The sequence below is a fragment of the Bombus fervidus genome, chromosome 14, assembly GCF_041682495.2.
Source record: "Bombus fervidus isolate BK054 chromosome 14, iyBomFerv1, whole genome shotgun sequence".
Lineage (NCBI taxonomy): Eukaryota > Metazoa > Arthropoda > Insecta > Hymenoptera > Apidae > Bombus > Bombus fervidus.
The window spans coordinates 6,658,504-6,671,331 of NC_091530.1; the positions used below are offsets into that span (position 1 = coordinate 6,658,504).

Here is a 12,828-nt window from a genome sequence, read left to right on the forward strand (position 1 = left end):
ATGGCAAACAAGTCGCTGGGTAAATTACTTTTTCATTTGTTACAAATTTACTTATAATTCTCAATGAGAATTGATTGTAAAATTCATTCAAATAAAAAAAAAATTATTACACAGAAGAGCGTATCTTACAATGTTGTTAGAGAAACTAATACGTTGTGTAAAATATTAGAAGAATCTCTTTCTTTTTTCTTTTCTTTTTTTCCTTAACTTAGCTCTCACCACGCCGTTTTCGAATGGAAGTAACGCGGAGTATGTAATATTGGTAATTTCGGCGTGCAAAATGCCGTATATTATAATGTGAAATTGCCATTATGTCCATTTCTGAATTGTCTGGTAGCGTGCGCGCGTAGAAAGTACAGACAGCCAGGGAATCTTCTCCCAGAGGTGTTTTACTTTGAAGGGATGTTACAGCGTTACAAATACGCACAGGTTCAACACGGAGTCGAACGTATATCGAAGAGAAGGGAATTTTCTAACGCGTGTTTCGTCGATCTAGGACACTTAGAATTGTTGAAAAGCTCAAGCTTAAAAGTAGAAAAATAATCGTCGATATTTTTCCTCGGGGGATCGCACGAATCGTAGAAATTCTTCCGCATCGAACGTGTTGAGCGTATTAACGAGAGAGTTCAACGAATCTCTCAGAACCGACGAATACCAAGACCGAGACTGGGAATTCGAATATTCGCCAAGAAATATTTTAAAAGTGGAAAAGACGAAGAGGAAGGGTCGATGTGTCGAGAATGTTGCGGTAATGCATTATAATAATATGACGATTCCAATAATGTACTATACGATGATATGTGAAATGGGTCAGAGAGAGCGAAGCGGACAGTGTGGTATTATACCGAGTTAAAGAATATGAGATAAGCAATTACTTGTAAGCAGCGTGTTGGTAATTGAGTGGGTGTACGTTGCTGCAATTTTCATCAAATCACACGGAAATAGATGTATTAAAGATAAAACGCCGGGAATTTTCAATAGCGAACGTGCCAAACATTTCGATAACTTCTCAAAGTTTCGTGGAATTATTTTTCAATATAAACCTGTCCGTCGATTTCTCTTCTCTTTTATACCTTCGTTCTACCATTATTTTATTTCACCATTGGTTTAGCTTTCCACGAATATTTAGTTAAGCGTCGTGTAGAAGAAATTTCGATAACAAGATTTCGATCGGTCTCGCTGATCTTCAAAGTTTTTTCCACTTTGCAAATACTTGAAGATCTTAGAAATCATGACGTTACATATTCGATGTACGAAGACAGACTACGTATTCATAGAAAGACGCGAGATTATACACGGAGAGTCATCCGCCGGTTGAACATGGCCGGACAAATAATTGCCGCGAAGAGAAACAGAGACTGAAGAGCGTGTGTACTGTTAAGGAAAGGTCTGGACCCCACCGCTTTTCTCCAGCACCTTAGCGACGAGGAGTCTCTCGCGGCGGTATTATTATAGCTTACTTACAACGAATGCACGTAAAGAAACGATGGAAATCATTAGTGGCTTCCCTTGCGTCTCGCAAATCCGCCGATTCAGCATCCACGTCGTAAATACAAAGGAACGCTCGATTCGCATCGAGATAAGGGATATTGCTTGCGTTCTTGATAAAAATAAATGCAAATGTTAGGTAGAAAATGCTGGCTCCGACGACACCGATACAGCTAAACCGTCGTACGTGCACAATCGTAATAAGCTGGTTTTATCGAAATTCAAACACGGCCAGCGCGTGGATAGAAGCGAGCCAGTGTTTCATTAGAAATTTAGAAAATATACGTATCGACGAACGAGGGGTGAGGGAAGTTGGATACTTGCCGATATGCAAATCAGATTGACGTTACATTTATTCAACGAATTACTATTATTCTTCGGATATTAATAATGTTGTTATTTCTATATTCAGAGGTAGGATCGCAATAGCTATTATTTTATTCTTTGGATAAATCTATCACGCCGTTCTGAGCCGAAAAACCTTTACTGCACATTCTTGCATGGACTGGGAATAAAAACGAAAGAACATCTTAAATCTATCGATTGTATCTAGAACAATCCTCTAGTTACTGTTTATTGTAACTAGCGCATCTGCATATGAATGGCGAACTCACGTTGTCATTTTCAACAAATAACAACATCGATATTAATTCAGTCGCATACATTGACAGAGGATACTACTGTACTTTATCTTCTATGTTTGGTGTATTAAAGATAAGATGTTTTATTCGGAGATCTCATACATTTTTCATCAAGCTGGCTGCTGAAGCGAGCAAAACTCTCATAAGAAGATTTTTTATTATTCTTTTGGATAAGCTTTTGTCAAGGTTTTACGAACTCGACGAAGAGAAATTAAATTTATAATGTAGATATAAATTATTACATCTTATATAATTATATTAATAATTATAATAAATAATAATAATAATGACATTTAACAAACAGAAATATAATCGTGTAACATTTGTAGTGTTTTTAGTAGCCTGTTCTTCGTTGAAAATATCTTCCATCGACGTTTTATCGGAAGGTTTCACATGTAAATAATGTATAACGTTTGTTTCGTAGATTAATTATGCGCCTCAAACAGACCTAACTAGACATAGGTTTAAGTTTATCGGATAAATAAAGTAACATGCGTGATAATTATTTTTGGCAAGCGTCTCAAAAGATGTACAGTTAAACGACTAGAGAATAGAAGTTGTGCTACATTTCGGAATAAAGCTACGTATGTAAGTACGCAGAGTATCTTTGGAAAGTAGGTAAGAAATGGTTGCAGAGGTGTAGAAGGATGCAAAGAGAACAAAAGATGAGAAACTCGGAGAAACTTAAAATAAAGGAGAGAAAGGTGAAAACAAATTGCTAACTCAAAATCTGCAGGAAATGAACGAAAGCATTTAAGATTATAATCGTAAGCCATAAGTGCTATTAAAAAGAGTATTCACCGGCTTAATAGCAACTCGAAAAAAGCTAGGAAACATGTTCTGAATTAGTATACATTGAAGTTAAACTAGAACTTATCAAATAAAATTATACGCGAAGATAAGCCAATTAACCATTAACTTCTTCCTCGGTTGTGCCAATATCGAATGTCTCGTGGATTAAAAAAAATCGAAGATTTATCGGATATCGAGGTTCAGGTGATCGGAGGATTTCCGAGCCGAAATTATGGGAATTCGAAAGCTTGTACATTGTTAGAATATAAAAAGGACAATGAGAATAATATTGCAAAAGTATTGTACAAAAATGATATTATATGATATATTGGGTTGACAACTAAGCAAGCACTTAGTTGCCAAACGAATATCTTATTGTACTTAATATTATAACTATATTCACGAAACTTGTATCAAAAATAGTATAACGTTACTTGACTATAATTTCTATTTTTTCGTTTACGATTTAAATAGAAGAAATATTTGAAGAAGATGGAACAAAACAAAAGCAAACATTGAACAGACATCATGGATTACAGAGAAAAAAAAAAGAAATAAGAACGTTTAAATACACGGTTTAAATAGATGCAATAATGTATTAAATAGAGAAAATTATAGTATAACTATAATAACGCAAGATTAATGCTGTCAACTACGACACTACGCAAAATAGATAAACGCATGGAAATTAAACTCTGATAAACTTGGATGGGAAAAAACGCTGTGTGTATCCTGCCGAGAAATTACCATCTAATTAGAATTTAAATTCAGTCTAAGCCTTCCGATGTACAAGTTGGTTCCAATGAGATCCTCCCTTCTCCTCGGTCAACGTAAAATTAGTTTTACACAAAAAAATGTCGATTCTACCGCGGCTAAAGTTTAACGCAAAGCGTTCTAAAGTGAATCTAAATGAATTGCGATAACCGAGAGATGAAATACGTCTGCACTGGATAACAAAAGCCTAAGAGAATGAAAAGATGGACCCTCGTTAGGAGAGCAGATTAGTATGGTAACAACAGTGGAAGAAGAACGGGGAAGACGCTACTTGGGCTGATTATCTTGAAATCAGTCCTAAAAGGTGGAAGAAAAGTGAGAGGAAAAATACACGGACGCCGACAAATGATTACAGCCAAGTTAAAGAGCTACCGAGGCAACAGGCCAAGATAAGAATCTTAATCGAAAGAAGATAAGACGTCGAGGGGATTCTCTACTCAGGGGAATGGAATTTCACGATATATACTCCGTATTGAAGATATATACCTGTAAATCACGGCGAACAGTTATTAGTTTCGAACACGATGTTCATTGAGGTAGGTTGTTAATCCGATTTAAGTAGAAGGACGGTATAATTGAATTTCCTTTATGGACGCGGATAATTATCGTATTAACGGTAACCACGCTTTGTAACTAGAATTTTAACATCTTATTAATCGATATTTGTAGTAATATTATTCGTTGTAAATAAACGAAGCATCCTTCGTTGCTTCCCTTCCAAAAGTCGTTTGTAAGACGTAGTTACCGTACGTTGGAATTCCTCGACTTTTAGAATTCAAGAATGTGCAAATGACAAAGCAAGAAAGATGAAAAGGAGCGAAGAACGAGGGTGGGGGGGAGGCAGGAGGGGAAAAAAAAGGAAAGAAGAGAAGTCATAATGATCTTGCGTGTATCCTTCGATTCATTCTTATTGCGTTATTTACTTGAAAAACAGGAAATACCTCTAATATCCTTTTTCAAGGCATTAATCATACGAATCGAAGAATAAATCGTATATCGTACTAAAAGTTTATGCTTCGACTTTCCAGCATTCGTGTGAACGTGTAACAATGATATTTGCGCACCATTTACTATTCTAATACTATTTACAAAAATTTAATATTCCGTAATGCGATACAATTGGATGGAATATCAAGAAACTAGAGAATTTCTTTCTTCTCTCGACGTGTTCATTTAGCAATTTCCATTTGTTGCTATAATTTTATTATCTTTCCTAATGGGCTCGAGCAAGCGTGAAACATCGCAACTTACGTCGATGTATTCCATGTAATATAACGTTCGTATCGCGTTTTCATTGTAAAGGAAAAAAAAAAAAGAAAGGAAAAACCTTAAGATGAACGCGGAATTGTATAGGAGCACGTGACACTATATTCAATTGACCTAAATAGTACAATGAATATAAGTGGACTGTGTTGTCTTATGCGTGGCGCTGTTTGCCGTTGTCTCGCTAAGAAACTTGAATTGAGTTTCATTTTTTTTTCTTTTTTTTTTTTTTCATAGTTACGTACAGAAAAAGAGATATCTAATATCTCGTGCACGCTTAAACGCCTACACAGTGAAATGAAACTGGAGGAGTACTAACTTTTATGAAAGATAACTAGACTTTTTATCTCGACGATAAACCCGCATCGTAGTTTACTACGTTAAATGATATTTGTATATTTTGCGTCATAACCCTAGTCAAGAATTACTCGATTCCCAGACATTTGTCTATTGTAACGTGTTACGTATTAACACGGTTCAATGCTGGCTCTATTCAGTGAAATTTCACCAGATATCTCGCTAAATTTTTTGCAATCATTCCTCGAGTGTATTTTATCGTACAAGATGGCCCGCTTCATCTTATCAATTAACTGGAACATCTTGATATTATTTTCCATAATATTAAAATATGTTTAATACCGATGATATTAAAAAATGTTAAATATCGATAATATTAAAAAATATTTCACGCGTTAAGAAAATGTATACAAGTCGAATGTTTTTGTAGGGGATAGAATTTAACACGATTAGTGTTTCCGTATGTGAACGCGCAGAGGACATGTGAAGGTTGTTAGGCGTGGAGCGATGTTTTTATAAGTGGGGTCACACATTTTTTAATACGCTATCTTATACATTCTTATCTCGTTACATTCTCTACAAGAAGGTATTAAGCTATTTATGTCAAAAAATTATTAGCTCAGCAGATATCCTGGACTTATATTATTTTAACAAATGTTAACCTATTTTATTTTAGCAGAATTTCACTAACTTGTCAAATTTATAGTATAGAAGACAAGCGCTATTCTCGTGTTTTGCCTTTAGTTTTCATACGTTAAATTTCAAGAATTAAAACTAAAATATTTCCTAAAGTAATAGCTTCTCGACAGAAATAAGTTAGTACTTTTTTACAGAGAAAATTGCATTAAAAAAAAACATCTGTGACCTTCGTATGTCCTCTACGTGTTCTCCCACGAGAAGACTGATCATGCCAAATGATGTGCCCCTCGATACTGCTTAACTTGTACACGAAACACTTTTTAATGTTATCAAAAACGAGCGAGATATTCCTGGTGATAAATTTAAGTGGACCACCTTGTATAATTTAGTATACACACAGTATATATTCGATATAAGGCCAACGAAATTTCCTTTGGTACACAATCTGAAAATTTGTACATGTACAAAAACCAAGGTATAGGCGTTAAAAAAAAGTTTATCTTGCACTTTACATACAATTTACGATACTATGCGGAGTATAAAGAAAGCAAATAGCACCGATGCACAATAAACTGTACATTAGATAGAGGTGTAGAAAAAATGATAAAATTGTTCCTGTTATCAGCTAGTGGAAACTAGATGATAGTATCCTCTACCATATAAAGTCTTGTCAGTGAATTTTCCAACGTTAAAAGAAAAGAAGCAAAAAAAAAAAAATAAAAATAAAAAGAAACAGATTCCGCCGCATGTTTCAGATAAATTGACTTGTAACATTTTATGCGATTTGTGATCATCTCTTTTGGAATTTTCTTCGTAGACAATAACAGTACGAGGTTAACGTGTTTAAAAGATAAATCAATGTTTAAAGCAGCCTTAAGGATGCAACATGACTGAAAGGCAAGCGCAGAAGAAGATAAAATCCAATCTCATGACTGGATCGAGTAATTTGCATAAGATATCAGGATGGACGTTCATCCAGATACATCCTGTCAAGGACGGACGTGAACGGGTTGAACTGAACGGCAATTACGATCGATAAATTTCTTTTTTGTTACGTGCAAGCTATACCTGTATTCAAATCGCGAATCTTAAAAATATGTAATATATGTAATATATATGTAATATTTTTCATTGAAAATCTTTTATAATTCTTTGTTTTCAATGAGATATCTTATCGAAGAATGGAGCATGATACGAGCATTCACTTTAAATTCTGAATAGAACGTCATGTTTTATCATGTTTTATCATGTTTTATCTTGATAAGTAATTTATGTTCTTCGTTTCTTGTTGAACGAAGAACAGCAATTGACAATGAATGAACCAAATAGCGAAAGAACATAATTAAACGATTAAATTGTACGCTTTTTACACGATGAAAGCCTAAACGAGGATAAGGAAAATTGTATACGCGGGAAAAAGATGATAATTAATAGTAATTAGTAGCGTTTAGTGCGATAGAATTAGTATACCAATAAGTTAACACAGACATAACGATATAATTAATATTGACAATTGGTATAATTTTCTAATATAATCTATCGATTGTGTAGACGAAATATCTTATATAAATTGGGAAATATTAAAAAGAAGAAACATGTTAAAGAACGTAAATCGAAGAAAAATTTCTTTCTACAGAAATACGATTAAAGGAAGAAGGTATTGTACATGTAAACAAAGAATAACAAAAACAAATGTAATACTTTTTGTAACACTTGAAAACGTAGTAATCAAGATTGAAGAAAGGCAAGCTTTGTGAAGCGACTGGGTTATTGACGTACGAGTTTGAATGCGACAAGTGCAGGAAAGAACACGAGACGGGAGAGCGAAAAACAAGCGGTAAAGAGAGGAGACGGAATTGCATGGGGATATAATGAGTAGCAGGGAAGAACCACGAGCTTAAAAAAGCTTAAGTAAGAATGTTAAAAAAAAATAGGCTGTATCCAAACAGAAATTTTACTTTATTCTTGCGTGAAAGTTTTGTTTAAAAATATAAGGATCGTAAAATATATTTGCCTCGCTAACTTAATCAAATTTAATATAAATTTGAAAATTCAAAAATTTATTCCTATGTACCTATCTGAATGGGAATTTAATTCAAACTGATTTTCCAATTTCAGTTTTAGTAATCCTCTGATTTAATTTTGAAATAAAACAATAATTTTTATGCTTTTTTTACACGTACCTTTATGTTGCGTAAAGTTACTGGAGACGTAACTTAATGAAATATTCGAGAAGTATTTTTTAAGACAACAATTCAAGGCTAAACGAAATGTCAAGCTGCCGCAAGTTTTTTCGTCTCTGCCAGACTTCCGCTTCTCTGGCCACTGACATCTTATTCTTTCATACTTAATAGCAATTGACATATTGTAAATTTAACACGAGTCAATGGACCTTAACAGATACGCATCTCGCGAGCTCATGTTGGTAAGTACTTAGTCTGCAACATTTCACGTTATAGCTTACGAATCATATGTAATGAGACGATCAGACCAATTATGTTATTACTTCCCCGATTCTATTTTATACGAGTGATTTTATGAAGCAGACAAAAAATCGGAATATGTACATTACGTAATTTAAGTTTCCAAATTTAATAATTAATGAACGATTTGATTTTAGATAATAAATTGTTGCATAGATAATAATTATTTTAAATCGTTGTTACTTGCATATTTTAGTCAATAGTATTACAAATGACTTGGAATGCAATATTACGACGTTCCACATAACAAAAACTTCAATAAAGATTTTTACAAAGAAATTCATATTTGTCATAAAAGATTCAATCATTTTTCAATCATTTAAATTTTTGCTAGGTAATACACACAAAGTATAGGAATCAATTTTAAAAATGGGACTATTTTCCACCAAATTATACAACAGTTACAAGTTGGCCAACAGTTAGAATATTTCTCTAGGCGAAAGTAAACAGATTTAGGAATAATTGATTAAGACGCTACGACCACTTTGTCTGCAGCAACGACCTTGACTAACCTTGAGTAACCGTGGTCATTGAACTCATTTCAATAACGCGAAAGAACTTATTATTCCATGAGAAAAAAGTAACATAAAGATTGCCTTTACGGAATCTAGGAATAAAATTAAATAAATTCTACCAACATATACACCTTTAAAGAATCGTTAAACGAACTTATCTTATACAATTGCTTAATACCAAGAAATATCTTCAAAGACATTTGTATAATTTAGTATATAGTAACTAATCTAAAAATATACATATATACATAAATATCTGTATGTGTATATTAAATACGCAGATGGATAAATAGAAAATATAGAAAAGAAAAAAGTAATTTTAGCAAAATATTCTATGCAGGTGTTGCTCAATAAGGCTGTGGACGAGAGCAAGGTCTAGAGGGCTTGCAGCGTTGCCACGCTTCCCAACCGGCTTTCGTGTAAACAAGACATATTGCGGCAACATTGTGCCACGTTTCGGGTAACGTGGCATCATCTCGTGTTACCTGGTGTTTCGAACCCATAGAACCTTTAGACTGAAAAAATCCGCGAAAGCAATCATGCTGCAAATAACTGCGGTCCTTTACTGTCATTTCATATGCTAGAGTCGACGCTTCGAACATACTAAACGTTCCATTTGTTTGTGCGTTAACTATTTGTACGATGTAAAATATTTTTGAAGGTTGGACAATTTTATAAATTTTACAATCTGTTAAACATTCTAGAAATGCAGATATCAATTTTACGTATCTATCACTCTTGCTTGTATCGCTTTCTGTTAACTGTATTCAATGAATTATAGGTTATGATACGTTATATGTAGGCTGGGAATTTCTATGCATTTATGGTAAATTTAAAGATGCTAGAATGCATGGAACATCCATAACATGGAAAAATATATAAGATCTTCCAAATATAGCGCCCGTTATAATATCTAATAAGCGAAACAAATTTCTCTCTCTACTCTTTTAGTTATCTTTATGAAAATATAAATTTACATAAGTATCTGCAGTCTAATTACATGTAATATTTTATATATAACAAAAAAGAGAGAAAAGATGTTATATTACAACTTTCTAATAATGCTTCGAGCAACTTATACGATATACCTTTCTTATTTACAAGATAACCTCACACAATTTCGTTCGAAAGAATAAAGTCACTTATATGATGTCATTAAAAGAATAAAGCAAACTGTCACGATGTTAGAATCACCGAGCTAGAAAGAATTGAGAAATTTTGCCGATTTCTTTCTGAAACACGAACGAGTAAAAAGTGTTTCAACTTCCGCTGCATGTTATTAAATCCCAGGTAGCGTTTAGTGAGAAGCGTTACGCATACACGCTTCAAATGACAGATAAATCGTGTAGATACAAACTATATACACGGTGTCGCAAGTTTTTACTGCAAAATACTCGTCATTAATATATATTGCGTGTATGAGTATATAAATAAGAATAAGAGAAAAAGTCATATAAATGTTGGCCTGTAAATCCTTTATGAGGAAATTATAACAAAAATACGAAATAACCAACTGGTTCCTCGTTCGCGCAATGGTCGACCGAACATTAACCTCAATGATGGACAGGTCGAGAACCGATTCTTTGCTCCTCAAGATCACCAGATATCACGCTACCGAACTTTTACACGTAGGGAATTTTGAAGGAAAAAAATTTATTAATCAAGGATTAATATAAGAAAGTCCATGACGCATTGCTTGAAATTAAAGGAAATGAACAAGCAATTCTTAAATGTAATATAATCAATTTCTCACGAATGTTAATTCATAACGTCAAAATAGTGTTCGTACATTAAATAACGTTTTAACATGGATATAGAGTAAATATCCCTAGCCTGTTTCTACGCTTTATCGAACAAAAACACTGGCTCGTTGTTATTCCACATTTTTATTAGAAATTTTTAATAGAACATTTATAAACCTATACGTATACACTTGTTTCTCATTCTTACTGACAGAATCTGCTAATTTATATCGTTCTACAGAAAATACCTGGGACACCCTATATTGTTGGTAGTACAGGTTCGAATACATTTCACATAATTTATTCTTGCACTGACCTTAATAATTCCTCGCGTGTTGAAACCACGCATTACTTCCACTTTCATGCTTTTAAATATATTTAACATACGATCGCTAAAAATATTCTCATTTTTATTGTAAAAGAATGTTCTACATAGTTTTATCTCTTATAGGCTTACGTAAAAAGGAAATAGCGCGGGTTAACAAAGAACAGTAGACGCTAATGGACGTATATTGTTCAATGACACGGATAGTATTCGTCTTTGTACAATCCGATACACAATGGAATGTGATACACCTTTCGTTCAATGCACATCCTTTATCCAGTGTCTGCATTCGAACTATGTAGTCGTATACAGAGTGTCCCAGAATCGACGGTACACCACGACCAAAAGAGAAATCGAAGAAGAGGAAAAGAAAAAAATTATGTTTCCTTTCTTCGACGCCTCGTTTTGTAGAAAATCCAATCTGAAAACTGATCGAATATCCGTTCTATTAGGGAACTATCGATGAAGAACGTGTCCAATGTGGCTATCGACCAAGTGGCGATGACATCTATTGTGTATTTCAAAGTCGATTTTCTTGAGAACGAAACTTTAAACGAGAAAACTTTACTCTACATTTTTTTCACTTATCTTTGTTGGTAATACAGTCTTTCGTCCAGTTGTACTGGGTTGGCAACTAAGTGATTGCGGATTTTGTCATTAGGTGGTATTGACAAAATCCGCAATCACTTAATTACGGTAATAAACCCATTACGGTTCTTATTTTGTTTAGGGTTAAGCAAATGTATGTGTGTATAGTCGACAAACTTTTAAACTCGATTCTCTTGAAAACGAAACGTCAAAGCAAAGGAATCTATTTTCTTTCCTGTTTGATTTATTTTTGCTCGCACAATAAATTTCCGCTTAAGTGTACCACACATTCTGCAACATTATATCGCCAATGGTACTAAAGTTATACTAATTATATAACGAGAATCCATCCACCAACTTTGTCCATTGAAAAAAGCATCTTGAAGCTGGATTTCGTAGGTTTTAAGTTATTGAACAAATTTCATCACCGCTTCATTCAATTTCGGAGTTGCGTGTCAATCGAACCGGAAGCAACCGTTTTCACTTTCACTGGTTTTAAAAGGACGAGGCCTGAATTTCGCGCTGCCTACCCGTTCTTTTCATGTTCCGTATAAAATGTTTGACTACTTAACATAACTCGTAATTTGTTCTTCCGTCGTTACCTCACAATACCTCGACGACACGTCTCGATTGTCGCTTCGTTTCATACTTTCAATTTATGTTTCGCATCTTACAGGATAAATCACGACCGATCGCCTTTATCGCGTAAAATACAAAATACAAATCGAAACGAACTCGATGATACCAGTTTAACGATAAACGCATCTAACGAACAACAAATTTCACAGTTATATTCTAAAAAAAAAAAGAAAAAAAAAGAAAAAGAAAACGAGCGAAACGAGCAAACCTAAAGACATCAAACGCTAAAAATGTACAGGGTGCAGATGAGTTCTGTGCACTGAGAACATTGAAAAAAAAAAACAATACATCGTTGCATCGCTATCGATTAATTAACGTCTTAACATCAAGTGAAACAGCGAGATTTTCATTCAAAAATGAAAAGTAATTGAAATCAACTAACGCTTTCTTTTAAACACGACAGTGTATACGTACGATGTAAAAAATCTACGAATCTTTACATTTAATAATATACAAGTGCCTGGTGAAGAAACTTAAACTCTGTGATTACGGTCTAAAAATTCCGCATTCCTCTATATGTTCCTTCGCATTCTCTGGCTTGCATCGATTATGAGGCGTGGTCGCTTCAAAGCAGTGCTATCAAACTTCGATCTTAAGAATAACGGAAACTGCACAAATTCTCAATACAAATATATGTGTGTG

The 12,828-nt window shown here is 33.9% G+C and overlaps 1 protein-coding gene and 1 long non-coding RNA gene across 3 annotated transcripts in view; one reads left to right on the forward strand and one right to left on the reverse strand.

The window, feature by feature from the left end:
- Positions 1-12,828, reverse strand: part of Ckn (CRK like proto-oncogene, adaptor protein) — a 50,874-nt gene that overhangs the window by 31,773 nt on the left and 6,273 nt on the right. The window lies entirely within an intron of this gene.
- Positions 8,160-9,969, forward strand: LOC139994400 (uncharacterized). The gene is made up of 3 exons (XR_011801641.1): positions 8,160-8,319; positions 9,233-9,553; positions 9,674-9,969. It is a non-coding gene; the product is annotated as an uncharacterized lncRNA (long non-coding RNA).